The sequence below is a fragment of the Canis aureus genome, chromosome 31 (genome assembly GCF_053574225.1).
Source record: "Canis aureus isolate CA01 chromosome 31, VMU_Caureus_v.1.0, whole genome shotgun sequence".
Classification (NCBI taxonomy): domain Eukaryota; kingdom Metazoa; phylum Chordata; class Mammalia; order Carnivora; family Canidae; genus Canis; species Canis aureus.
Genome location: NC_135641.1, coordinates 5,781,725 through 5,805,241, shown reverse-complemented (window position 1 = coordinate 5,805,241; position 23,517 = coordinate 5,781,725).

Sequence of the window (23,517 nt, the reverse complement as noted above, 5' to 3'; positions counted from 1 at the left end):
GGCACAGTGAAGGGAAAAGACACACTGGAATCAGAGCCTGGGGCATTACCAAGAAGGAGTATGATTTGCCTCAGAAGGATGTGACTGCCCAGTGTGTTATCAATGGAAAATTCTGACCACTATAATTGTCACCAGTTGCATAGCTATTGTCTTAGCAGGGACAACTGCAACCCAATGATCAAAGTTACAAAATTATGATTCAGTTAAACAATTTACTCAGCTTAAAATTAGTGACAATGCAGGTATTAAATATTCATTCAGGTAAGAGGGAAGCAGTGCAAAAAATCCCATTTGATCTTTCAGCAGGTTCAGCTTCCCTGGCCTTTCTCAGCCCTGGCACCCCCAGAGGTCCAGGCCTTGCATGAGGTAGTTAACTCCTCTTCGTCATTAAAGTCTCAATTAAGATAATTACCTTCTCTGGAAAGATGGTCTGGTAATCACAATCTAGGAGGGAAATAGAGCTTCAACGTCCTCTGTTTCATTCACATTGCGGGTCTTCCCGTGCTATTTGACTGTTTCTCTGAATCACCCCCACTGGACTGCATGCTTTATGAGAAAAGGAATGTTTCTCATTCATTCATTCTCTATTTAGACAGTCAATGCATATTTACTGAGCACATGGTATGTGCCACAAGCTGTTCTAGGAACAAGGACACCACAGTGAAAAAAAATGGCAAAGTCTCTGACTATGTGAAGCTTGTACTTGAGTAGAGAAGACAAAGGATAAATAAATATACATGCAATACTAGCTCTCAAGTAATCCATGAAGTAAGGTAAGAGATAATGATGAGAATGGATTATGGATTATTTCATTCAAGGTGGGTGCTCAGAGAAGGCCTCATTGAGGAAGCAAGAGAAAGATGAGCATGATTAACTGCAGATAGAAAACCAAGAGCAACAGTGCTAAGGTAGGAGCAGGCTCCAAGAGCTAAAGGCATAGGAAGAAGGCTAGTGTGATGTGAGAGCAAGAAGCAAGGAGAAGAACCACACAAATAAGGCAGAGAGGAAGTCAGGGACTCAGACTACATAAGACCTTGAAAACCATGATAAAGATATTGGGTTTTATTCCAGGGATAATGAGAAGCCCATGCAGGCTTTCTGTTGGCTAGGGATTAGGCTAAAGGTGGAGAAGAAAAGAGACCCCTCAAAAAGCTATTGCAGGAGTCAAAGAAAGAGGGGATTTTGGCCTGGAACAAGGAGTATGAACAGGCCCTGTAACAGCATTCCAACTGGTCTAATGGGTTAACTGGCTTCAAGTTAACACACTCCTTACTTGCTGACCTAAGTCTCTTGATCCATAGCAGACATACCACTGGCCTTGAGGAGAGGAGGAACAGAACTTTTATAGGCTGCAGAGGCCAGCAAGTCTTTTTGAAGCCACCTCAGCTTTCTGATTAGCCTAGCAAATTTTTAGCAAAAAAAAAAAAAATTTAGGTCACACAAATGATAAACCTCCTTCTGTGTATCTGTAGACCTTGTCCTCCTTTGCTGAAAGAACAGAGTCCTCCTACACTTCACAAAACAGAAGCCAGACCCTCTGAGACCCTCAAGCATGGAGACGTATACAGCCAGCATCAAGGAGTCTGTACATAATAAGGAAATGTCAGTGGTACTCACTGTTTTGATCAGCTATCCTGAACCTCTTTAAAAGCCCCTGAGCCAGGCAGAAACCTGGAAGTTGACTTTTGGACAAGAGTCCATCTTCTCTTCAGGTAGTCAGCCTCTTGAATAAAGCTCATATTCCTTTCCATTAAAAACTCATCTCTTTAGTATTTGTCTTTTGAGTGATGGGCAGCCCAAACTGGAGTTCAGTAACAGACTCACTGAAGCTGTCAGATTTGGAACATATTTTGAAGATAGAGCCAATGGCCTTGCTGATAAATTGATAAAGGGGTGTTAGAAAAAGGGTCATCTTAGTCAAAGATGACTCCAAGTTTTGGGGCTTGAGCAACTGGATAGACAAAGATGAGATTTACTGAAATGAAGAATGCTGGAGAGCCATCAGGTTTGGATAGAGAAGAGAGAACAGAATTCTCTCTTAAGAATATTAGGCTTGAGAGCCCTATTAATATGCAAGGTATCAAGGGGGCAACCGAATATACATGATTGGAGCTAGGGAAATGCATTTATAAATCAAGATTATTTAGAGGCCATTAAATCCACTGGTTTGGGATTACCTTAATCAAGGTCCACAAATCCGTGGCTTGTGGTCAAATCAGGACACCTTCCTGTTCTGGAAAAACATTTCATTGAAAAATAGCCATGTGTTCTGCTCCTCCATCGATTGTCCATGGACACTTTGGTGCTACACTGGTAGAGTTGAGCAGTTGTAACACATGCTATATGGCCCGCAAAACCTAAAATATTTACTGTCCAGACTTTTTTGTAAAGCCAACTCTTGACCTAGAGATGAAGAAAGGAGGTCCAAGCATTGGGCTGTGGGATTGTCCAACATCCAAGTCAGGGAAAGCAAGAGGACACAGAAAACGATCAGAAGGAGCAGTAGTAACAAAGCTGGAAGGCAGTTGTTTTTTTTCACACTTGGATCCTTCACATCTAGAACAGAGTCTGCATGAACACTGATGGATGTCAGACTAATGAATAAATACAGTAATGGTATTAATAAAAAAATTAGAAACATTTTTGCATTCCAGTCTACCAATATTTCAATACAGGTCTATGACAAAGGAATCTGAAGCTACCATGAGGTTTTTAGGGAAAAACACAATATTTTAAGCTTATGTATGGGTAAGATGAAAGCAGCAAGCTCTGACTGGAGATGTCAAGTTTTGATCTAGATTTCCCTCTTGATCCTAATAATAGGTTCGGTATATTTTTACTGTAGGATCCCAAACAGAGAGGAGATTGACCAAAATGAAAGGCTCAGACTAACATGGCTCTCCACGTTCTATTGCTGGAGAACATGGACGTTTCAAAAGCCAATTTGTGTACTGTAATTTATTTCACCTGCCTGGTGGAAATAAGTAAGACTCTTGGGCCCTCTCACATTGCAAGATTATTTTTTAAAGCTGGGCAGGCATTTCTCACATCTTTCAGCTGTATTAGGTATCTGAGAGAAAAAGCTGTCACCCAGGGAGATTACGCGCTCTGCTTCCCAGTATCAGGCTTATCACCAGTCTGTGGAGTAGATGACCTCTCTCCCTGCCTTCAAGTGATAGCCTTACTCAAAAGTGAGGCCAAATGCGGGGGAAGGTGAATAGGAAAGGAGGATCCCAGTTCACTCTCTTACGACCTATCTCTATGTAGTACCCTACCTAGAAATACCAAATTTTCTATATGATGTAAGGAAATATATTCAGCATCAGTTGTAATAATCATTAGCCTGCACTGAGCACCCTCCTTGCTAAATTGTCTCAGAAAATCCTCACAATTGCCTTTGGGAGAAGAGTTATTTTCCTTTTATAAAGAAGGTAACATGGACAACCATGGTAAACTTATACACTGTAACACAACTTATAAGGTGAAGCGCCAGACTTTCTCCAAAGTTTTGTGGATTGTTGGTTTTTATTTTTTACATTTTCCACAAGACACACCACTGAACTATCAATGGATTAAAAAGAACATAAACAACAATTTTTCAGGGCTGAATTAAACCATTAGGCATCCACTCAAAGTATAAATCCCATTTACTTCTGACTTGTGTTAAAAGGTAAACTGGTGCACACTAAAAAAATTATTTGCAAGATTTTCTTTGAGCATACGTGGATTCCAATTGGGCAGCATAAAACCAAAAGTGCTTAAGGACACCCCACAGACAGAAGCTGAGGGAAGGGGCTTTTATTAAGAAGACACAGAAACAAAGCAAGGAAACTATTCAATTGGCTATAGTTTAAAAGGGTGCCTTATTGGAAAAAGCCTCGCTGGCTGTTTGTGGTGGCTGTTCTTACATTTCATATTCTCAGATTCAAGTGTGCTGACTCTGGCTTAGGTTTTGGTTTGCTTACAGAGGCTACCAGGGCTTTAGAGCCACTGTGACCTAATGGCCTCTTTGTGGCATTATTTAACACTTTCGGGAGTGGAGAGAAAGCCACCCGAAGTAACAAGATGCAAAGCCAATAGATTTGATGGTAATTTACTTAGGCACTTTTTGAGACCCAGACAAGCTGTCAGCTCATCTGACTGGGTAAGATCAAATAACAGTTTCTAATTTAAAAACCATGCATGATTACATTGATAAGCTTTCCTTTCTTCTGAAATCCATACCAAGTAAATACTACCAACCAAGAAACTTCAGGGTGCATTTCCTTAATCTTTACTAATTATTCTGTTTACTAAGTGAAAATCAAAATTTTTATCCAGAACAAGCCTTTTTTACAAGCACTTTCTACAAAACATCTTGTACTCACCAAGTACATTTTCATGTACTGTAGGAAGTGTCTCACCTGATTGTCTTTGGCAAAACTTTTTATCTTTAATCTTTAAATACTAGCATGCTGTTTTTTAATCATATTTAACTTTTGTACTTACTATTTCATTTATCCTGCCCCATGAGATCCAGCCAATAGTATTCCCTAGTGTGTATTTATTAAAAAAAAAAAAAAAGATAGGAAAAAAATACTTCCTCACATTCTTCAAGTTTCTAAACTCTTTCAAGGTATCTACTTGCTCCCAGCCTCAAGAAAATCATCTTTTGTATATCTGTCTTTTAAAACACCCATACAGTTTTCTTCACTATTCCTCATTTATTCATAAGTTCCCAGTCAACAGTGCTTAAAGAAATGAAATGTGGTCTCTCTTTCTCTTCTTTTAAAAGACACTGGTTAAATTTCTTATAATTCTATAAGACTTTAAAAGGAACCAGTGATGTGCTTTGTACAGGATAGTGAGTCTGAGATAAGAAATATATATATATTTCTTTATACATATTTCTTATACAGATATTTATGAATGTTTGTGTCCCTACAAAATTCATGTGTTGAAAACAGATCCTCAATCAGGAGGTTGGGCATTTGGGGGTGATTAGGTCAGAAAGGTAGACCCTTCATGAATGGGATTAATGCTTATAGAAAAGGCTTCACAGAGCTCCCTAACCCCTCCTGCCATGTGAGGACACAAAGGGATGACAGCCATCTGGGAGTCAGGAAGCAGGTCCTTACCAGATACTAAGTCCGCCAATTACCTTGATCACAGATCTAACAGGCCTTCAGAACTATGAGGAATAAATGTTTGTTGTTTAAAAGCCACTCAGTCTATGGTGCTTTTTTTATAGTATCTCAAACAGACTAACATAGAAATAAATTTATATAAATATATATAAACACATCTTAACTATGTATTACATATATTAAACCTATAGTTTACAAGATTTTAGGTTATAATAGAGATGCTCAACTACTCCCATGAACTTGATTAAAAAAAAAAAACAAACACAAACACCAGTTTTTACTTTTCTGGAAAGTCATTCCCTTTGTAGCACCTAGCTGAGGGAGAAAAAGGCATCTAATCTATCTATCCTTATCCTCTATGGTAGGAAGAATAAGACACCCCCCTCAAAGATATCCACATCTGAATCTCTGGAATCTGCAGTAGCAGATGTGATTGAACTTAAAAGCCTGAGATGGAGATATTGTCCTGGATTACTTGGGTGGACCAGTGTCATCAAAGGGTCCTTACCTGGGGGAGGGGGGTGGGAAAGTGAGAGACGAGGAGATGTGGTGAGAATAAAGGCAGTGCAGCAACAGAAAAATAGTAAGAGATGCCCTTTTTCTGACTTTGAAAATGGCTTTTTTTTTCTGACTTTGAGGATGGACCACAAGCCAAGGAATACTGGCAGCCTATAGACTCTAGAAAAGGCAAAGACTGGATTCTCCTCCCAGGCTTCCAGAGGAACACAGCTCTGACAACTCTTCTTAGGATTCTTATCTCTAGAGCTGTACAATAAATTCTTATTGTTTTGAACCACTAAGTTTGTGGTTACTTGTTATAGCAGCCATAGGAAATTAATACATCTACCAAATCATTCTGACAAGGAATGAAGTGACAAATATCACAGCCAGACTGCCTTGACAATTAAGACTCATGTGCATAAAACATCCATTGGTGTCCACTGCTGTAAACTAGTCTGTAAAATAGTCTTATGACTATTGGGTTCTTGTGTCACATGGTTGTTCCAACTTTCTGTGGTTCTGCAAGAGCTGGGCAGTCTCTCAGAAGGCAGAGCATGTAAAATAGTCTCCTATTTTACCTTATAGGAGAAATCATTGCCAATGTCAATCCTGTGAGTAGAGGCAGGTCTTCAATGCTGTGAGGGCAGGCAAAGGAACCCAGTATCTTACCCTTGATCCGGACTCTGAAGTGACTAACCAGAGTGATGGGAATCAAAGTGAGATTTATCCCATAGAATCATGCCAGAGGCCAGAAAAGGACTGACTTTGGAAGTATGTGATTTCTCCCAGGACCTCATGCTAACATTCCTGGTCTATAATCCACAATGCCAATCATATTTTATAAATTTACTTACCTTTTTGTCTCTTACTTATGAGTAAGCTGAAAAGAGAAAAAAAACATTTTCTCATGTAATCTATAGGATATTTATGAAAGAGCTGGTCACCATCCCACATTAAGTGGCCAACATACCACATTAGTGATGAATTTTAAGGAATTTTTAAGAAAAGTCCAGCTTGACTGCAGAAATAGCAATTCAAGAGTAAGGCAATCCTCAATGATCAGTCAGGCCAGGGGGATGGGTGCTTTTTCCTACCAGCTCATTTTCTTTCCTCTGATAACCTTGGCAATGTCAGCTTTGTTTTTGTTGAGAAGAGCAGCATTTTATGGAGCACAATGAGTGCTGCGGGAGAGCAAGAAGCACTATGAGCATGGACTGAAAAATCGTTGAAGGGAATCAGGGAGACAGACGTGAGGTGGGTCTTCAACGGTATATGGATTTGGGTGATGAAGAGGAGGAAAGAGAGGGTTCTGGGCAGAGCTGCGTGTCAGTACAGAGAAGGCAGCATGTGAACTGATCCAACTGGGGACTAGGTGGGCACTGGTAGGGCTGTAAACTGCTCCTAACAGGGCCACAGTATGGAACCATTCTCCTGAAGTCAGTAAACTGATGAGATGGCATTTGCATGCTAGGCAGGTAGGTGGAGGCTCTGAGAGGACACGGCACAGGTGGAAACACATACCAGCCTCAGGAAAACTGGAGTGGCAGTTCAGTGAGGAAGAGTAAAGACTGCTGGGCAAGTATGGTGGAAGTGGGAAAAGAGTAGAAGAAGGGGCGAACCTGAGACATATGTGGGAGAGCATATGCCAAGATTTCCATTGGATACATGAAAAAGTAGAAATAAATGGTGATGCTTTGGGTCAAATAGGAAAGATTTAATACGGTAAGTACACTAATTTTCTAAGGTTGCCATGAAAATGTTTCAGTCTGGGCGGCTTAAACAACATAAATGTATTACCTCCTAATTCTGCAGGCTAAAAGACCAAGCTCAAAGTGTTGGCGGGATCGAAGTCTCTCTTTATGGCTGGCAGATGGCCATCTTCTCCCAGCATCTTCAGGCAGTCTTTCCTCCCTGCTGTGTGTTCTTTGTGTGTGTGTGTGTGTGTGTGTGTGTGTGTGTGTTTTTACTGGAGTTCAATTTACCAACATATAACATAACACCCAGTGCTCATCCCATCAAATGCCCTCCTCAGTGCCCTTTCCACTGTGTGTTCTAATCCTCTCTCTTTATAAGAACACTAGTCTTCCTGGATAGGGCTTACACCAATGACCTTATTTTAATTTAGTGTTTTCTTTAAAGATTCTTCCTCCAAACAGTCACATTCTGAGGTACTGGGATTTAGCATTTCAACATATGAATGTGAGGAGGATGCAACTCAGTCCATAATAGTAAGGCAGATAAAAGAGAGGGAGGGAGAAAAATGGTAAATTCAGCTTTGAACATGTTGAATTAAGAGGACATCAAGAGAGTCCTACAACTTTCTGCTATGAAGGTTTCTAAGTAGCAAGCTTCTTTTCAATCCCTAGGTAATGATTCTTTTTAGGAACTGTCAGTGCAATTAAGTGTTGGGAACACTAGAAGCTGATTTCCTGTAGATGCTCCATGCAGAGAGGCTCCTAATTCTTTTCAGAACTCCACACTTTATTGTATGTCAGAATGTCTCATAGTGTATTCCACAGATCATTAGCTCACGAAATGCTGTGCAAAAACAAGCTTTCTGGAGTCAAGCTTTTCTGGGGACCCTACATGCTGTGGTATCCTTCCTGGAGAACCACAATGCACATAACAAAGGTCTTCAAGTCTTTTAGCTAAAAAAAAAAAAAAAAAAAAAAAATAGTAGAATTGGTCTTGCTTAACCTGCATTTCCAACATGATTTGACCATGAAACACTTTTTTTCCCCATATATTGTTTACTAATGTACTGCAGAATAGATTTTTGCGAAAAGCTAGCCTTAAGCATATTTCAAAACCATATTCTTCCCTCACTCTCACAAATCAACCCCAAGATTAGGGCTTTGAGTATGACATGAGCTCAGCATGAGAAAGCCCTCTAACACCTGAGGGTAACATTGTGTGCCAGAGGAGAGCACCATGGCAGGCAAAGTAAGATAATGGTGCCACCTGTGCTCTACAACTCTATGCCAGGCAACATAATAATGGCCTTCCCAAGGTGGCCATGTACTATCTCTGAAACCTGTGATGTGTTATATGGCAAGAGGAGATGAAGTTTGCAAATAGTTAAGTATGCTGATTGTCTGAGTTTAAGAAAAGGAGAGTATCCCGGCTTATTCCATGTGAGTCCCATGTGATCATAATTCCTTTTAATTGGGTAAGAGAGCAGTAAAAATGTCAGAACCAGAGAGATGGCAGCTTCAAAGCATTGAAGCTTTGAAGGTGGAAGCAGGCCATAAGTCATGACTTGTAAGTGGTCTCCAAGAGCTGAAAAAGGCAATAAAATAGATTCTTCCCCTTGGGTCTGCATAAGGAACACAGCTTTGCCCACATCTTGATATTAGCCCAGTGAGGCCCATGTTAGACCTCTGACCTCTAGAATTGTATGTCACTAAATTTTCGGTAATTTGTCACAGGAGCAATAGAAAACTAATACAGAACCTCACCAGAATAATTTAGATGGGTCTTACCAATTGCTGGTTTCCAAGGGTAAGTCATATACTTGCTAGAGAAGTTAAAAAATAGCTAAATTTAAGTGCTTAGTATTCATTTTGCATGCCAGAATGTTTTAAATATTTATAATCCAGTTTTGATTATACAAGTACAACAGCAAGGCCATCCTAATTATCGGATATACTTTGCAGATCAGAGCTAGTATAGCTACCATTTGGGGATGGTTTATTTGTTGATTGGAGGTCATATTCCAGAGCAAATCTGTGATTAGCATTAGTATCACATATTGACTATCTGCTTCATTTGATTCAGTCAGACCAAGACTCCATCACTGCTGCATGCGTCACTCCCCATGCTAGGCCCAATAGCAACAATTCAACAAATATAGATTGTGTTGCACCTACCACTTCCCAAGCATTGCTGTAGGCGCCGTGATGGAGACAAAGAGGGTAGGCAGCTTATATTCCAATCAATGGAGGAAGCATTCAAGTCACTAAATAATATTTGCCTCTCTAGCAAAGGGTGATGTATTAATTCCTGAGGCTGCCACAATAAAACAACAAGACTGGGTGGCTTTAACAACAGATATTTGTTGTCTCACAGTTCTGGAGACTAGAAGGCTGAAATCAAGGTATTGATAGCTTGTTCCTTCTGAAGGCCATGAAGCAAAATCTATTCCACATATCTCTCTTAGCTTCTGGTAGCCTCGGGTGTCCCCTGGCTTATAGATGGTGTTCTCCCTGTGTCTTCACATCATATTCCCTCCACATGTATGTATCTATCTCTATATCCAAATTTCTCCTCTTAAAAAAGTAATACCAGTCATATTGGATTAAGGCCCATCCTACTAATCTCTACTTGATCATCCATAAAGACCCTATTGCCAAATAAAGCCATGGGAAGTACTGGCAGTTAGGACTTTAACATCTTTGTGGATTGGTGAGAGACACAATTCAACCCACAACACAGAGGCAGGAAGGCCCTGAAACCAGCTAACTGGAAGTAGAGAGGTGCCAGTTGAAACCTCTGGGATTTCTCCAGCCCTCCCTGGTGTTATACTGGGAGAGCTGTGGTTAACAGCTCCAGCTCCAGTTGTTCTACCAAGATGAATCTTTCAGCTACTCATTCACACTTTCCCTGGCATTTGCTTCTCTCAAATTTTCAGAGTCTCTTCAAATTACTGAGTGGCGTTCACTTCCCCTTGGTTCACCATTACCTGTTATCTGCACGATAACATTTAAACTGGCGGTTACATTGGTGGCAAGTCTTATGCATCTTAGTTATTCAGATAACAGTTAACTTAGGTGTGGCTTAAATTATGGCCAGTTTAAAATATTTCTTCTTTGAGCATTTACAAATATTGCTTAGTCATGTCTGAAAGTGAAAGGATAACATAACAACAATGCACATATTTAAAATGCTTTATAAGGAGCCTCCCTATAGATATTTCACATTTAGTCTTTCTAAACAATAAGTTTATGAAATGTAAATTAATATCCTAATTTAATGCAGATAATTAGCCTCAAAAATCTTATGACTCATGTCTGAAGTCACAACTCTACTCAATGGTAGGTATGAGATTCAAACACAAGTTATTAAAACATGGCTTAAGATCATCTGTGACTTGAAATTATTTGAAATTGGAAAGGATGGTCACAATGAAGGGTGAGAAAATACAAGAATATGATCCTACTACTCACTAGATAAATATTTCACCAAAATTATTCTTTCCTGGTACATCACACTTCCTTTAAGTCAACTGAGAAATCACCTCTTCAGAATCTGACTGTAGAGCTGATAAATCTTTCTTCCCTATGAGAGACCTGTCTGGATCAATATTTTCCTACACTAAAACACCCTATGTTTTATCACAAAAGATCTAGCTTCTAACTTAATTCCATTTAGTTCACTTTCATTCTCTTATTCAGATTTTTTTAAAAATACATATCAAAATTTTCAAAAGGCAAATTATCATTCCCACATGGGGGAGGGGGCTAGTCCTAATGGGCTTCAGAGAGAGCTTGATGCTACTGGAGCCACTCAAAAGGCTACCCCGTCAGTAGGTGGTTATTAATTGAGAAAGAATATAGTCTGTGTGTTCCAAAGGAGGAATAAAAGGTTCACTTTTCATTACAGCTCTACCCTCTGTTTTCTCCATGACCTTTGTTGGAACTTGCTAGGTGGCAGGGCAGTGCATGGGCTTCAGGTAAAAGGAAGTGAACACTTAGCATGAATAGGCCAAAGACTGTACCCGCTCATAATGAAATCTCAGAGAGCAGCCCTTAATTCCAATACTGGAAACTCTAAAAAGGTTAATAACAGGGAAAATCCATGGCCAGCAGTCAAGTTCACTCCTGGAGAGCACATACACTGATGTTAACTAAGAAGAAAACCCTGTCTGTCAAGCCACAGTATGAAAGCCAGGAATCATCTCTCTGGCATGATTCATGCTTCTTCATTCCCTTGATTCTCACCCAAGTTGAATATATTCTCTGGCTGAATTAGCCTCTCAACCCTCATTTTGAAAAGATTACATGATTTCTGCAGTGAGAACTTCATTTGGTTTCTCTATTGTTTCATGTCCTGCCACTTCATGCTAATAAAATAGACAAGAACTTCAGGCAAAGTGCTTATTAGAAAAGTTTACAAACTGAAAACCTATTTGTTATAAAAATACATCTGCACTGGAAAAATTTCAAAAATGGCTTCTAGGTTTCCCTTAAAATGGTACTAAGAGGTAATAGGAAATGCAATCTTGTCCACTATTTAGGAAGGAAAGTGAGCTAAGAGCCACTACTTGCGAAGATCTCCCTATATAGTTTGCAAATTACCATGATATTTAGAACTAGTTGCTCAAAAAAATAATAATAATAATGACATCCAACTAAACCAGAGCCTTTAGAGACCTAAGCAGTTAGAGATACCAGTTCTTAAGTGACTTTGTTCAGTAGTGCTGAGCAGCAACATAATGTCTTCCGTCTCTAGCTCTTTACGGGTTATGTATGTCTTCTGACTTATCCCTCCCTTTCCAATCTGAAAGGAAGATAGGACTCCCAGGGGTATTGCTATCCCCATTTTATAGATTAGGGAATTGAGACTCAGAAAGTCAAAACAATTTGCTTCTGCTTCAGTTAGTAGTTGGCACACCTGGGACTCTGTTTTTTGTTTGTTTGTTTGTTTTGTCTAGGTTACACTATAACTCACTGATTAATACTATTACCTTAGCAAAAATATTATCACATGCTTCCTATCATCTGCTTTAGTTACCATTTAATGACTGATGATGCCAAAGTCCATACCTGTAAGCACATCCACAGACTGCAGTTCTTACTGGATATCTAAATTTGGGTATCCCAGAAGCACCTCAAATTCAACAGGTTCAAAACTATATGCAGCACCCAGCAGGCTCCTTCTCATAGCACCACCCTTACCCAACTAGTAAAGATAGATGCTGCAAACAGGTCGGAGAAATGCCCCAGCGCTAGCCAAATACCATCTATCCCTCTCTCCATGATCTCAGCATTTACAGTGTGTAGCATGTATGTCATTCTGTATCTCTCCACATCCCAGTGTGTGTTTACACGTGAACTCCTGGATATTTCAAATTCTTTGAGAGCAAGGACTATGTGCCCGTCGCTTGGCGAGCATGCCATATATGTTTGCTGAAGCTGATCTGAAAATTAACATAACTTTTAGATTAGAAGGTCTTTTTTTAATAAAGTTTCTGTTTCAGAATAGTTTTAGAGAAAAAGTACAAGGATAATACAGAGAGTCCTCGTATGCCTCTGTTTCCCCTTTTATCATCGCTCATTAGTATGGTATATTAGGCACAATTAAGGAACCAACACCTATCACTATTAATTAAGTTCCACACTTTATTCTAACTTCATTCGTTTTCACCTAATGTCCCTTTTTCTTTTCCAGGACCCCATCAAGGATTCCACGCTATGTGTACATATTACATCGCCTTAGGATCCTCTTGGCCGTAAGACTCAAGGTCTCCTTGTTCTTGTTGACCTTGACAGTTTTGGGGAGTACTGGCCAGATATTATGTAGAACGTGCCTCGATTTTCGGTTTGTCTGATGATTTTCTCATGACTAGACTGTGCTTATGGGTTTTGGGAGGAAGACCAAAGAGGTAAAGTTCCACTCTCATCACATGATATCGAGGATGTACATACTGTCAACATGACTTCGTTGATGCTGACTTTGATCACCCGGCTGAGGTAGTGACTGTCAGATTTCTTCCACCATAAAGTAATTCTTCCCTCCAACCCTTTTCTTATGGTACTCTTTGGAAACATGTTTCTATGGGCAGCCCACACATGAGTTATGCTTCACCTCCTTGAGGGCAGAGTATCCTCAAGAATTATTTGGAATTCTGAACAGACTTAGCTCTTCTCTCTCATTTATTAATTCTCTTATTTATGTCAGAATATACTCATGGATATTTTCTTCATACTTTGAGTTATAGTCAAATACCACTTTATCTTCTTGCTCAAATTGTTCTAGCTTTGGCCACTGAGAGTTCTCTCAGTTGGAAGAAGTCCTTTATTCACAAAAATAAAAATATCGTTTATGAATGCAAGGTAGTTTTTACAATTTCAGAAACTAACATGGGCCATGTCATTTAGATGCTTAGGACCTGTTTTAAATGAACAGTAATATTTGGCTTCTGTTCTTTTTTCATGCTCTTCCCTCCTTTTCTTATTTTAACTGTTGTAAAAATTTATAACCCTTACTCATCTTCATATTGTACCTAACTAATCCCCACATCCAGCTTTGCAAGATAATGAAGGATTTTTATCTCTATTTTACAGATGAGAAACTAAGACACAGAACAGTTAAGTGGCATGCCCCAAGGCTTTGCATGCCACACTAGGGAAATCAAATCTGTAATTCATCATGCCCAACCCTTCTTCGGAGAGCTGGGTCACCACTGCCTCCCTCCCTTCTCCAATTATGGAGGGCTTTGCAATCAATGCGGTGGTTATCATGCCCTTTGCAAAGGCTCCAGCTCTCCAGCAAAGGTTAGCCTGTGTTTTGCAGTCCTCAGGCATGTTTTGCCTTCTCCTGCGTGGAGAGCCCAGTAGAGCAGGGAAATTTCAGCTGCTTCTCAAGACCACCTGGAGTTCTCAATTCCCAGCTCCCCCAAGAAGCTTCACAAACAAGCTTCTTGTTTTTGCCCTGATCCCACAAGACCTTTACTCAACATCCAGTTGCCTGTTCAGTTTAGCTTGCCTTTCAAAACAAACAGGACTCATTTTTGTTCTGAAAAGCTAAGCCCTATTAAGCCACTGTCTAACACTGACGGGAGATGAAATTTTTGAGCTCCCAGTGCTGTATTACACAGGGATCGAAAGGGAGGACACAGAGAGGAGAATGCACACACAGTAAAACAAAAAGTGCCTCTGGTTCTATTCAGGGCTTTTCTGATAATTAGCTTTGTGACCTCAGGCTACCCCCCTCACTCCTTGTGGACCTCAAACTCGCCATCTGTAAAATGAAAAGGTTGTGGAGATCAAGGCTTTGTAGCCTTGTATATTAATCCTTCACAAGAACAATTTCATTTCATACATTTATAACTGAAATCAAAGTTCACTAACCAGTACTCACCCTTTCTACATGTGATTACTCTGATATTTTATATTCTATCCCATATCATTTTTTTAAACTTTTTTTTAATATTTTTTATTTATTTATGACAGTCACACAGAGAGAGAGAGAGAGAGAGAGGCAGAGACATAGGCAGAGGGAGAAGCAGGCTCCATGCACCAGGAGCCCGACGTGGGATTCGATCCCAGGTCTCCAGGATCGCGCCCTGGGCCAAAGGCAGGCGCTAAACCGCTGCGCCACCCAGGGATCCCCATATCATTTTTTTAAAATGTAGGTTGTTTTGGAGCCAGTAAAATTGATAACCTTGCCCATGAATGGATCATGGTCTGTAGTTCTGAGAATCCTGAGGCTGGATCATATCCAAGACGCTGGCCAGCACTTGTTCATCAAACTCCTAAATTAGGGTTGGAATAGACATTTATTGTCAGAGCCACTAGGCACATCCTAGAATCCTGCCACTTGCCCCAATTTTGTCCTGACTCTGAATTAGCTGTGTGACCTGCAGCAAGGAACTCAACTTTCTGAGCCTCAATGTTTTCATCTCTAAAAATGTCCTGTCGTAGGAGTATTAGATCATACAAGCAGCAATGCCTCCATGTTACATGCAAAGTGGATGGCATTCTTATTATTGCAAAAGACTGGAGGGAAAAACATCTTCTTATCTAGGATGAGGCATCTTTCATGGGAAGGGAAGACGAGCAGAGGAGACTTCCCAATGGAAGGATGGTAGAGCACCAGGTAAATCCTTACTGCACTGCTGGGCATTGTTCTTCGTCAGTCATGCCAACTGGCTGCATGTGAGGATGCTATAGGTTTGTGCATGCTGATCATTAGCCAGACCCTTCGACAACCATCACCTATGTACATGAATTTGCTATCAGACTGTAATAACAGGGTTTATTTTTTTTAATTTTTTTAAATTATTTTTATTGGAGTTCAATATGCCAACATATAGCATAACACCCAGTGGTCATTCCGCCAAGTGCGCCCCTCAGTGCCCATCACCCAGTCACCCCAACCCCCCCACCCACTTCCCCTTCCACTACGTATTGTTCATTTCCCAGAGTTAAGTGTCTCTCATGTTTTGTCACCCTCACTGATATTTTCACTCATTTTCTGTCCTTTCCTTTTATTCCCTTTCACTAATTTTTATATTCCCCAAATGAATGAAACCATATAATGTTTGTCCTTCTCTGATTGACTTATTTCACTCAGCTTATGCTCACTCCAGTTCCATCCACGTTGAAGCAAAAGGTGGGTGTTTGTCATTCCTGATGGCTGAGTAATATTCCATTGTATACAGAGACCACAGCTTCTCTATCCTTCATCTTTCGATGGACACCGAGGCTCCTTCCACAGTTTGGCTATTGTGGACATTGCTGCTAGAAACATCGGGGTGCAGGTGTCCCGGTGTTTCACTGCATCCAGATCTTTGGGGTAAATCCCCAGCAGTGCAATTGCTGGGTCGTAGGGCAGGTCTATTTTTAACTCTTTGAGGAACCTCCACACAGTTTTCCAGAGTGGCTGCACCAGTTCACATTCCCACAACAGTGCAGGAGGGTTCCCTTTTCTCCACATCCTCTCCAACACGAGTTGTTTCCTGTCTTGTTAATTTCCCCATTCTCACTGGTGTGAGGTGGTATCTCATTGTGGTTTTGATTTGTATTTCCCTGATGGCCAGTGATGCAGAGCATGTTCTCATGTATAGTAACATTGTCTGGCATACTTTATGAAATAGAGGAAGTAGACTCAAACAACAGAATCTCTTTCCAAAGCCCTTTTAATTTTAATTGGAAACCTTTCTCACTCTGTCCAAGGCCCTTGTTACATGCCCCCCCCCCCAACACTTGTACCCATGCATTCCAGACCCATCGATCTCCAGGTTCTTCAGCCATCAAGAAGTGTTTTCTAGGAAGAGAACATGTTGGCCCAACTAAAGTAATCAGGCCATTTGTCAGCAGGTGTCATCTTTAAATAAAGTCTTCTACAGGAAAGAAGGGTTGTTTTTATTCCTCTGAAATGAACAGATATGAAGACAAGTGCAATGAAAGTAAGGGAAGAAACTCCTCCCTTCTCCTTTTTCTTAGAGCAATTTCTTCAGAAAAATTGCAATTTTAAGTTTGTTCTCTATCTCTTTGAAATAAATGTAGATCTTTTTAAAAGCTAAATGGGCTTCTCAGCTTTAGGTCTCACAGTTTCTCCAAGGGCCTGGGAGCCGTGTCTCAGAAGTGAGATCATCACAGAGGGTAAGCGTTTGGGTGAGGGGTGTGGGCGTGGCTCCACAGATGATCCCTCAGTGGATAGTGATGCTGAGAACTTGGTCAGGAAAAAATTAATAAGGGCAATGAATTAGCCTGCTGTAGGGAGCTAAAATCCTGTGTGAGGAGATGAATTGGGCTTTGTGCTAAAGGCCATCGTGACCCGTTTGACAACTCTAATTCTTTTTGGTCACTTATAAGAATATGAATAGAACACTTTCTTCCACCTTGCCCCTTCTCCAGCCTTGTTCTTTTTCTTCAGCATTCTCTGAATCCAGAGGTGATGCCAGGGTCAAATAGAGATTTGAAATCTGGAAAAAGAACAGCAACCGTCAGCCCTGCCCTGCCCGGGGAGAGAACATTGGCAAACATCCACCGGACGCTACCTCGGTGAAATATACTATGCTAAGTGTTACCTGATTGTCACAATAAGCCGAGATAGGCCTATGAGCCCCATTTTACAAATGAGGAAATTAAAGCTTGGACCCCTTAAAGCAACTACTGTGAGTGAAAATTACAACCCCAGGACTGGTGACTTCAAAGTATAGGCAACCACCGCGGTAGTACAGCAGTAGGGTTCAGAGATGTGGTTTCTTTCCTGCTCAGTATGAACTCAGAAAAGCACTGAACACCTCTGGCCCTCCTATTCGTCTGAAAGGCAGTCGATACGCTGACCTGAGTCCTGCTGCCTCAGAGGGTCAAGCTACACAGCAGATATGAAAGTGCTTGGAAAGGTCTATATAGTGTGGTGCAAGTATAAAGCATTATTTACCCTGACAGCTGAGGATAGGAAATCAGGGGAGAGGTCTGCTAAACAGAAATATTATTAACAGACTCAGAAACCAACAGAGTAAAGAAGTTCCTGAAGAGCCTTCCCTGGCTTCCCAAGCACTGTGGGACTCTGCAGAGTAAATTCCAATCATGGGGCCATGTCCTCCCAATGGCTCTATCAGAAGCAGCTTCCAGAGGACTCTTCAGTGTGCAATTCACATGAAAGACCTGCCAGTCTGGGAAGATCAAGGCCATAACCTTGCGACAGAGTCTTCCACAGGGATATTTTATATCTGAGACCTGGCAAGTGGTTCCTTTTTGGAAATACAGGAGGAAGAAGATGAAGTGTCCAGACTCCAGTGCAGTAGCTTTCAGAGTGGCAAGAGGGTCAGATTAGGCCATGGAGGGAGTGTGTAGAACTCGGCAGGTGGCCCCCAGCTCAGAATTCTGTGTCTGCTCTTAGTGCCTAGGCTAAGCAGCTGCAGTAGACTCACCAGGTGGTGACTGAAAAATAGGTGGAAGGTGTTTCTCATCTACGTGGCTGTCCAGAGGTAAGCAGTCCAGGTGAGGCAGAGGCTCTGTCCCTGTAGAACCAGACTGAAAAGTCAACTTCCCAGTCCCCAAGAAGCACTTTCATTCCATGGTATTGCTGGTAAAAGTATAAAATCAGCTCTCAAAATAAACAAAAACAAACACCACCAAATTCCTGATTTGTAGCATCTGTTAATTTTCATGGTACCAAAAAGACACCACTGAATGCAAAGCAGACAGTTGGCTCTCCATGCACCTTGCAAGTCACTCTATGCTCTCAACTCTGCATTCCAGGAAACAGTTCCAGTTTCAGCCAATGGGAAGGGAATGAGGGAAAGTGACAGTAACCATCTTCTTTTTAAAAAATGTGATCCTGAAGCTGTGCTCACTCTCTATGGTTTAAAACTGGGTTACATGGCCATCCCTTGCTGCAGAGGAGGCTTAGAAATGTGGAAGCCATTAGATGGATGTACCACATATATTCAATTGAACCTTGAAAGAGAAAGGAAGGGAATAAAGATATTGCTTCTTTTGATTTAGCCCTAGGTTTTCCAAATGACAAGTTTCCTCCCTTTCCCCTTCTCTCACCTGCAGTCCAGTGAAATTCTGTGAATGTCTGCCTTGGGATCCAAGAAACCACATCATCATCCCTTCTCCACCTAAGGAGTGAGGAGTCACAGGCTGACATGAGCCTGATGGGCAGGTTTATCACATTCCTCAAGGAAACATCCATGTATACACTAGAAGCTTGCCTTAGGTGGGGAAATCTGGCTGTGATCATGCAGTGATAAACAACCAGCTGAAAACTACAAAATTACAGCCAAACAAACGAAGACTCCTAACCTGGATGTTGGATAAATCTAAAACTGCACCACTTTTTAAGCCAGCGATCTTTCACTTTTACTCCCTGTGCACTTTTCTTTAATACAGGATGAAAGTGGTAGTCATAGAGAGTTATGGTTTCCCTGGCAGGCTGAGTTTATGTATCATTCAGGTAACAAACTTTCTGAGCATCTATTATGTTCTGGGCTCTTAGCTGTGCACCAGGGCCACTATGATGAAGAGAAGATCTTCACATCAGGTGCTCCTAATGCCACATGATTTGGGTGTGCAATAACCCAATTAGTTTAAAATTCATCAAGTCTGCCAAGAAAGGTCACGAACAAATTAATCAATTTAGGCAACATATATTGAAGGACTTATCCAGTGTAGGTTCTATTGACTTTTAGGTGTTATTACATACTGAATGTTTCTGTCTTCCCAAAATCCCAAAACCCCCAGTGTGATGGTATTAGGAGGTAAGACCTTGGGGAGATAATTTAGTCATGAGGGTGGCACCCTCGGGACTGGGATTAGTGCTCTTATGAGAAGAGACATGAGCACCTGCTCCCTGTCTCTACTTTCTACCACATGAGTTACAAAGAAAAGACAGACATCTACAAACCGGAAGCAGGCTTTCATCAGATCTGCAGGCACATTGATCTTGCATTTCCGGCCTCCAGAAGTGTGAGAAGTAAATGTCTCTTATTTAAGCTACTCAGTCCATGGTAATGCATGATAGCAGTCTGAACTGAGTAAAACAGGTTTGCATTTGTTATCATCAAATTACCACAAACCTAATGGCTTAAGACAAAATATATTTATTTTCTCAGTTTCTTTGGGTCAGAAGTCTGGGCACAACTTAGCTTGATTCTTCATAAGGCAGGGAATCAAGATAATCAGGGAAGACTGGGTTCTCTCCTAGGGCTTGAATGGGGAAGGATCCCCTTCTGAGACTACACAGTAGTTAGAAGCATGCAGTTGGGAACAACTGACATTCTGTAGTCAACTGCCAGGGCCTTAGACTTAACATGTCCATTTCTGTTCAGGTACAGCTTTTTAGAGCAAGGGCTGCATCTAGCTGCTTTCATTAGAGAAGTGTGTGTGTTAAATTCTTAATGTTGAATCAGTTTACACTGTTTTGTATAGTGAAAGTGTATTTTCAGTGCTACCGCTAGCTAATTTAACTTTAGGAATAAAATTAGATTTTAAAAAATGAAAAAAAAAAAAAGGCTTCAGACTGAGAAGCTCAGTTTCTTATTGGCTGTTGGCCAGAAACTGCTCTCAGCTCTTTTGCCACATGGACCTCTCCATAGGGCAGCACACAAAATGGCAGCTAGCTTCTTCAAAGCTAGAATTTTGAACAGTTTTGAAGAGAGAGAGTTCCTAGCAAGACAGAATAATCCTTTATAACATAATCACATTGACGTAATCACATACATTCTTAATCACATTGACATAATCACATACATTCTGTCACCTTTCTTTTATTCTCAATTACAAACACATCACAGGTCACTCCCATGCTCAAAGGGTGGAGGTTACCCAAGAGGGTGAATCCCAGGAGGCAAAGGGTCCATGGGGGCCATCTTCGAGTCCATCTGTCACAGGGTGGTATAATTACTTGGGTGTTACTATCCCCCACACAGAGGATGTTTAGCATACCTGGCCCCTGTGTACCAAATACGTAGAGCCCCTCAGTAATTTTGATAAACAAAACTGTCCCTATGTATTTTCAAATGCATGTCACATGCCAGCATGGCTTCTGGCTGAAAACCACTGTGACCTCTGGTTATCAAATTGATCACAAAATTGCTCAATTTCTATTCACTTTGTGTTCTATAAATGTGACCGATAACTGACTAGAAAATACATCTTAATCTTTTCACCTTGTAAGCAATATATCATAGTGAGACAGTATAACCAGTGCACCAGCCATTGAGTTAACATTAGATAAAGCTTAACTAGAAGGGAGACCTGTAAATAAAGTCACCCTAGAAATATATTGCTTATTTCATCATGAAAAACAATTTTTAATGTAAATGTAATACAAAAGATAGTGCAATCAAAGACATTTTAATTCATTAAACAATCACAAACCGAGATCCCCCATTTTTCTAATGAAAAGCCTCTGTAAACTTTTACTCAGTGCTTTGGAAACCAAAGTATTCACTTCCTCCCACAGCATGGCGGCACAATTGGTAGAGCACAGTTCTAAATTCCCCAAAGAACAGACTTCATTTAATGTCTTTCCAAACTCTCCTTACAATCCTTGATACAAGAAAAGATAATTGTGTCATTTTCCATTCTCATTACACTGGAAGATTGTTCTGACAATGGATTTATTTGATGCCTTTTAGAGCCCTCCTTAAAGATACAATCAAAAGAAGGAGAGTGCATCAAAGAACTCAGGGCATTTTTTGTTGTCCTTCATCCTTCATGATGAGACAAATTAAAAATAGAAAGAGACTCCAAAGGAGATCTATTCTTGTTACCTTAAGATTCTTCTGGGACTAAGTTGCTAGTTACAAAAGCCACCTTTCTATGTTGAAATCTATTTCTGCACATATTTAAGTTAAAGAAAAAAAAGTAGACAGGACTTCATGGCTATCTCTAAAGTCTAGTTGCTATATAAACACACTTCATACAACCTTTGTAAATCTGGAGGAAATTTAGGACTATCTTCATTTTAGAAACTCATAGAATCTCAGGTCTGATAACTCAACATTAAACCAAAAGTCTCTTTCCAGGATAAGGTGAGACACAGACTGAGCTACTTCTGTTTGAAAACATGATCCCTTAAGGACACTTATCAAACTTTAACGTGCATGAATTGCTCCATGATCAGTCTGGGATGGGGCTTGAGATCCTGCATTTCTAAAAACTCCCACGTGATGCTTATGCTTCTGATCAGGGCTGGGATTAGGGTGGAGAAGTTAAGGACTTGCCTCAAGCACATTTAAGAGGATGCCCAAAACTTGCTTATCAAAATAGACAATCTTTTTAACACAAGATTTCTAAAGACCAAAATGAATATAAAAATAGTCCTAATTAAAATATACCAAAAAGCTTAAACAAAAGAAAGACTGTTATTTCTTTATAGCTCCACACTATTGTGCAACATTACCAGTTATTTCCAGCCCATGCTTTCTTGCAAACTCCACCACACAGGTTCCCAAGGACAATGGTGGCTTGGGAACAGGTTGGACATGGCAAATTTTATATATCATAATCCTTTATCATCTTTATTGTGGTTGTTCTAAAAGTAGAGTTTTTTTTTTTAAGATTTATTTAGAGAGAGAGAGAGAGAGAGCATGAGCTGGAGGGGCAAAGGGAGTGGGAGAGAGAATCTCAGACTCCCTGTGGAGCTCAAAGCCCTGAGATCACAACCTGAACTAAAACCAAGAGACGATGAACCTACTGCACAACCCAGGCACCCCAGTAGTAGAAATTTTATTAAGATTTCCACATGGTTTGAAATGTGGTAGGGTATTTGTTAAGTGTATATAGAAGCACGTATTTCCTTTGGCCTCCAGTTCCAAACTGCCCAGTGGGACGCTGCTGCTAGTCTTCAGGTCATACTTGGGGCAACAAAGCTACCATGGCTATGTAAGCACAGAGCTTTGCTCCTTCTGTATCTGAGGCCTGGCTGCTCAACATGTGCTCACCTGGCCAGTAACATTGACATCATCTGGAACCTTTGTAGAAAGACAGACACCCCAGAACTTCTAAAGCAGAATCCACACTTTTGATTCACAGGTGGTTTGAGGCATAATAAAACCTGGTAAGTATGGCTTTATGAATTTCCAATCAAGAGACTGGGATCTGCAAGACTGTGGGCTCTTCTTTCTCTGCCCCTTGCATGTGCTTCTCAGCAGTTTCAGACCTCTGTCTTTGAGTGGTTTCTGTGTGTCTTAGGTAAAAAGGAAAACAAACGGGGGAGGGGCAAGATGGCGGAAGAGTAGGGTCCCCAAATCACCTGTCTCCACCAAATTACCTAGAAAACCTTCCAATCATCCTGAAAATCTATGAATTCGGCCTGAGAATTAAAGAGAGACCACCTGGAATGCAACAGTGAGAAGAGTTCGCGCTTCTATCAAGGTAGGAAGACGGGGAAAAAGAAGTAAAGAAACAAAGGCCTCCAAGGGGGAGGGGCCCCGCGAGGAGCCGGGCTGAGGCCGGGGCGAGTGTCCCCAGGACAGGAGAGCCCCGTCCCGGAGGAGCAGGAGCTGCACCGACCTTCCCGGGGGAAAGGGGCTCGCGGGGAGTTGGAGCAGGACCCAGGAGGGCGGGGATGCCCTCGGGCTCCCGGGGACACTAACAGACACCTGCGCCCCGGGAGAGTGCGCCGAGCTCCCTAAGGGCTGCAGCGCGCACGGCGGACCCGGAGCAGCTCGGGGGGCTCGGGGGCGGCTCCGCGGAGGGGGCTG